Source organism: Bison bison, unplaced genomic scaffold (genome assembly GCF_000754665.1).
Source record: "Bison bison bison isolate TAMUID 2011002044 unplaced genomic scaffold, Bison_UMD1.0 scf7180017864357, whole genome shotgun sequence".
Classification (NCBI taxonomy): Eukaryota; Metazoa; Chordata; class Mammalia; order Artiodactyla; family Bovidae; genus Bison; species Bison bison.
In genome coordinates, this window is record NW_011494929.1 from 1,842,861 (window position 1) to 1,848,993 (window position 6,133).

The following is a 6,133-nucleotide window of genomic DNA, read 5'->3' on the forward strand; positions in this document are numbered from 1 at the left end:
AATAGAAACAGTCAAAATTATAAAACATATTTTCCAAAACTGTGACACCTTCACCAAGTGGGAAAGAGATGATTAAAGAGCTGCAAATACTTCTCCAGATTGCAAGTAGATGGCCTTAATTCTTTATTATAGCCTCTGTTCTGAGATACTGCTTGGTGAAGGTGGGGCAGAGGGAAAAGAATATAGTGATTATAATATCCTAACTGGAAGGTCAGTAGCAATGAAAGGAAGAATATAGGTTGTTTGAAAAACTGAGATGACAACTATGTGTGTTCATATATATGCACACACACAAAGGTACATGGAGAGACAACAGCCACAGCTTAGAAATGCTAATGGCACCAGCTTACTTGTAAAAATTTATATCCTATTTGTTCCATCTAAAGTGAAATACTAGTCAACAGAGCAATTCATGAAAACTATGCATAGGGACTTCCAGGGGGCTCAGTGGTAAAAAATCTGCCCACCAATGCAGAAAAGAGACACACTTTCTATCTCTGGGTTGAAAAGATCCCCTGGAGGAGGAAATAGCAACCTGTTCAAGTATTCTTGCTTAGAGAATTCCAAGGACAAAGGATCCTGGTGGGCTACAGTCCATGTGGTGGCAAAGAGTTGGACATGAGCATGTGTGTGTGTGTACTCAGTCACACACACACACACACACACACACACACACACAGATATCGGAAAGAAAGAAGGTGAAGTCAGTCGGTCATGTCTGACTCGTTGCAACCCCGTGGACTGTATTCTACCAGGCTCCTCAGTCCAAGGAATTTCCCAGGCAAGAATACTGGATTGAGCAGCCATTTCCTTCACCAGGATATCTTCCCAACCCAGGAATTGAACCCACATCTCTGCATTACAGGCAGACACTTTATCGCCTGAGCCACCACGAAAGCCCGCATAGATATAGATGCATGGGGAAAAGGAGAAAATGAACACAGAAGACAGTTAGAACATATAGGAAAAAAGAATTACTTGAGGAAATATGGGGTGATCTCAGATAAATAATTATCCATATTCTCAAGTAAATTATAGTAAGCATAATCTTGTTTTTAAAAAGCTACACACAAAAGAGATACATGGTTTCAAGGATTAGGTAGAAATAAAGGATACTCAGAAACTAACTTTAAGAAAGAAGGATAAATACAAAATAAAAGTATCAGTACAGTACAGAATTGTTTATGAAGTAGAGTAAGTAATCATGACTGAAAATACTTTGGAGAAATGATTAAAGAATAGATACATATTCCTGAAATACTTTAGAGACATGGTTTATAGAAACAGAAGAACTCACAAAACAACACTGAAAACAATAAAATATACACAGTGAATACAAATGCTTGAGTGAAAAAACAGATATATATACACTACTGGCATTCTTATAAATGTTTAAGGATGCAACATATCAAATTCTATGTTTTTTTTTTTCAGATAACATTTCTGAAATTTAGAATGCAGTTTAGTGATTAATAGCATATGGAGAAAAAATTGAAGTTTATTTATTTTTTAAAGTAAAATTATTTATTAGACTAGCTTTTTAAATATGATCTCAATTTCATGTTAAAAATTCACAGAGCTTGTTAGTATCTTTTTCTTTTGTTGTTTTCTATAGTACTAACTAAGCAGTTGGAGTTTCCATGTTTAAGCATTATTCTTTTATTGATTTCTTTATCACTTGAAAAGTGTAGGAAATTTAATTTTCTTTAAACAAATAAGTAATAAATCCTTTAAACTGCAATTGCTATAGGAGTAAATCATCTTTTAAAATGTAGGCACTGACTTTCTTAAGATGCTTAGTTGTTAAGTCATGTCCAACTCTTTGGGACCCCATGGGCTGTAGCCCACCAGGCTCCTCTCTCCATGGGGATTCTAGGCAAGAATACTTGGGTGGGTTGCCATTCCCTCCTCAACGGGGATCTTCCCAACCCAGGGATCTAACCCAGGTCTTCTGCATTGCTGGTGGATTCTTTACCATCTGAACCATTAGGGACTTCCTTATAAAATCCCACAACCATTTGAAGTTTTTGTTTAAATATCCTAGGTGATTTGGTAGGAGACTTCAATAAGACTTAGACCTTTGTATTCGTTGTTTGGTCAAGTCATATTTATAATCTGCACTATTCAAAATATCATTCAAATACTGTTTAATAATTTAGTATCTATTGATGTTTCCATTGTAATTTTTCCTCTATGGTAATATAAAATGATGAACAATAAGAAAAAGTGACTATGCTAATACAGAAATATATAAAATAGATAAAAACAGCCATTACTTATGTTTTTCACAATAAAAGCACAAAAAATTTCCACACCAAGAACATAAAGCACATATTAAGACAATAAATTAAATATGTTAAAAAAAATTTAGGAAATTTTCTATAATATATAGTATTTTATAAAATCAGGAAAATATTTTTGTTTACACTTTCTATTATTTAAAAGTCATTTTCATTTTGTTCTTTTATTGGAATACTTTTTTCTAACCTTAGTAATGTTGCTGCTAAGTCACTTCAGTCGTGTCTGACTCTGTGAAACCCCATAGACAGCAGCCCACCAGGCTCCCCCATCCCTGGGATTCTCCAGGCAAGAACACTGGAGTGGGTTGCCAATTCCTTCTCCAATGCAAGAAAGTGAAAAGTGAAAGTGAAGTCGCTCAGTCGTGTCTGACTCTTAGTGACACCATGGACTACAGCCTACCAGGCTCCTCCATTCATGGGATTTTCCAGACAAGGGTACTGAAGTGGGGTGCCATTGCCTTCTCCATTAGCAATGTTAGGATTCTGAAAATCTTGCCTACAAGATGGCAGAGAAGAAGGACATGTGATCATCTTCTCCTGCAAGAACTCCAAAATTATATCTTACAGTTCAACAACCATCAACAGGAGAATGTTGGATCCCACCAAAAAAAATACCCCAAATACAAGGGCAAAGGAGAAGCCACAGCAAGATGGTAGGAGGAGGCAAAATCACGTTTAGAATCACCCCATCAGTTCAGTTCAGTTCAGTTGCTCAGTCATGTCCGACCCTTTGCGACCCCATGAATCGCAGCACACCAGGCCTCCCTGTCCATCACCAACTCCCAGAGTTCACTCAGACTCACGGCCATTGAGTCAGTGATGCCATCCAGCCACCTCATCCTCTGTTGTCCCCTTCTCCTCCTGCCCCAAATCCCTCCCAGCAACAGAGTCTTTTACAATGAGTCAGCTCTTCGCATGAGGTGGCCAAAGTACTGGAGTTTCAGCTTTAGCATCAGTCCTTCCAAAGAAATCCCAGGGCTGATCTCCTTCAGAATGGACTGGTTGGATCTCCTTGCAGTCCAAGGGACTCTCAAGAGTCTTCTCCAACAACACAATTCAGAAGCACAAATTCTTCGGCACTCAGCTTTCTTCACAGTCAAACTCTCACATCCATACGTGACCACTGGAAAAACCATAGCCTTGACTAGATGGACATTTGTTGGCAAAGTAATGTCTCTGCTTTTGAATATGCTATCTAGGTTGGTCATAACGTTCCTTCCAAGGAGTAAGCGTCTTTTAATTTCATGGCTGAAATCACCATCTGCAGTGATTTTGGAGCCCCAAAAAATAAAGTCTGACACTGTTTCCACTGTTTCCCCATCTATTTCCATGAAGTGATAGGACCAGATGCCATGATCTTCATTTTCTTAATGTTGAGTTTTAAGCCAACTTTTTCACTCTCCTCTTTCACCTTCATCAAGAGGCTTTTTAGTTCCTCTTCACTTTCTGCCATAAGGGTGGTGTCATCTGCATAGCTGAGGTTATTGATATTTCTCCCGCAATCTTGATTCCAGCTTGTGCTTCTTCCAGCCCAGCGTTTCTCAGGATGTACTCTGCATATAATCTAAATAAGCAGGATGACAATATACAGCTTTGACGTACTCCTTTTCCTATTTGGAACCAGTCTGTTGTTCCATGTCCAGTTCTAACTGTTGCTTCCTGACCTGCATACAAATTTCTCAAGAGGCATGTCAGGTGGTCTGGTATTCCCATCTCTTGAAGAATTTTCCACAGTTTATTGTGATCCACACAACCAAAGGCTTTGGCATTGTCAATAAAGCAGAAATAGACATTTCTCTGGAACTCTCTTGCTTTTTCAATGATCCAGCGGATGTTGGCAATTTGATCTCTGGTTCCTCTGCCTTTTCTAAAACCAGCTTAAATATCTGAGGATCACGGTTCAAGTATTGCTGAAGCCTGGCTTGGAGAATTTTGCACACTACTTTGCTAGCGTGAGAGATGAGTGCAATTGTGTGGTAGTTTGAGCATTCTTTGGCATTGCCTTTCTTAGGGATTGGAATGAAAACTGACATTTTCCAGTCCTGTGGCCACTGCTGAGTTTTCCAAATTTGCTGGCATATTGAGTGAAGCACATTCATAGCATCATCTTCCAGGATTTGAAATAGCTCAACTGGAATTCCATCACCTCCACTAGCTTTGTTCATAGTGATGCTTTCTAAGGCCCACTTGACTTCACATTCCAGGATGTCTGGCTCTAGGTGAGTGATCACACCATCATGATTATCTGGGTCTTGAAGATCTTTTTCGTACACTTCTTCTGTGTATTCTTGCCACCTCTTCTTAATATCTTCTGCTTCTGTTAGGTCCATACCATTTCTGCCCTTTATCCAGCCCATCTTTGCATGAAATGTTCCCTTGGTATCTCTAACTTTCTTGAAGAGATTGCCAGTCTTTCCCATTCTATTGTTTTCCTCTATTTCTTTGCATTGATCGCTGAGGAAGGCTTTCTTATCTCTTCTTGCTATTCTTTGGAACTCTGCATTCAGATGCTTATATCTTTCCTTTTCTCCCCACACCCACCAGAAACACTCAGAGGGCTCAAACAAAACCTCGTGCTCATCAGAGACTGAGCCAGACCTGCCTTTGAGTGTTTGAGTGTCTCCTACAGAGGTATGGGTCAGCAGTGACCTGCTGCAGGGTAAGGGGTCCTGGGTGCCACAGACCTGGTTGTGGCATTAGCCCTCTTGGAGGAGGTCACCATTACCCCACCATAGAGCTACCAGAACTTACACAGGACTGGGGAAACAGATTCTTGGAGGGCATAGACAAAACCTTGTGCACACCAGGACCCAGGAGAAAGGACCAGTGACCCCACAAGAGACTGACCCAGACTTGCCTGTGATGTCCAGGAGTTTCCAGCAAAGGCATAGGTCGGTGGTGACCTGCTGCAGGGTTGAAGGCACTGAGTGCAGCAGTGTGTGCATGGAAACATTTGAAGGAGGTCTCCGTTTTCTTCATTACCTCCACCATAGTTTGGTCTCAGGTCAAACAACAGGGAGGGAACACAGCCTGGCCCAACAATAGAAAATTGGTTTAAAGATTTACTGAGCATGGCGGTGCCCATCAAAAAAGACCCAGTTTCCCCCTCAGTCAGTCTCCCCCATCAGGAAGCTTCCACAAGTCTCTTATCCTTATCCATCAGAGGGGAGGTAGAATGAAAACCACAATCACAGAAAACTAACCAATCTGATAACATTGACCACAGCTTTATCTAACTTAATGAAAGTATGAGCCATGCTGTGTAGGGCCACCCGAGATGGACGGGTCATGGTGGAGAGGTCTGACAAAATGTGGTCCACTGGAGAAGGGAATGGCAAGCCACTTCAGTATTTTTAACTTGAGAATGTCATGAACAGTATAAAAAGGCAAAAAGATAGGACATTTAAAGATGAACTCCTCAGGTCACTAGCTGCCCAATATGCCACTGGAGAAGAGGGAGAAATAACTCCAGAAAGAATGAAGAGATGGAGCTAAAGCAAAAGCAACACCCAGTTGTTGATGTATGTTGGTGAGGGAAGTAAAGTCTGATGCTGTAAAGAACAATATTGCATAGGACCCTGGAATGTTAGGTCCATGAAACAAGGTAAATTGGAAGTGGCAAGAGATAGCAAGAGTGAACATCAACATTCTAGGAATCAGTGAACTAAAATAGACTAGAATGGGCGGATTTAACTCAGATGACCATTATATCGACTACTGTGGGCAAGAATCCCTTAGCAGAAATGGAGCAGCCTTCATAGTCAACAAAAGACTCTGAAATTCAGTGCTGGGATGCAATCTCAAAAACAACACAATGATCTCTGTTCATTTCC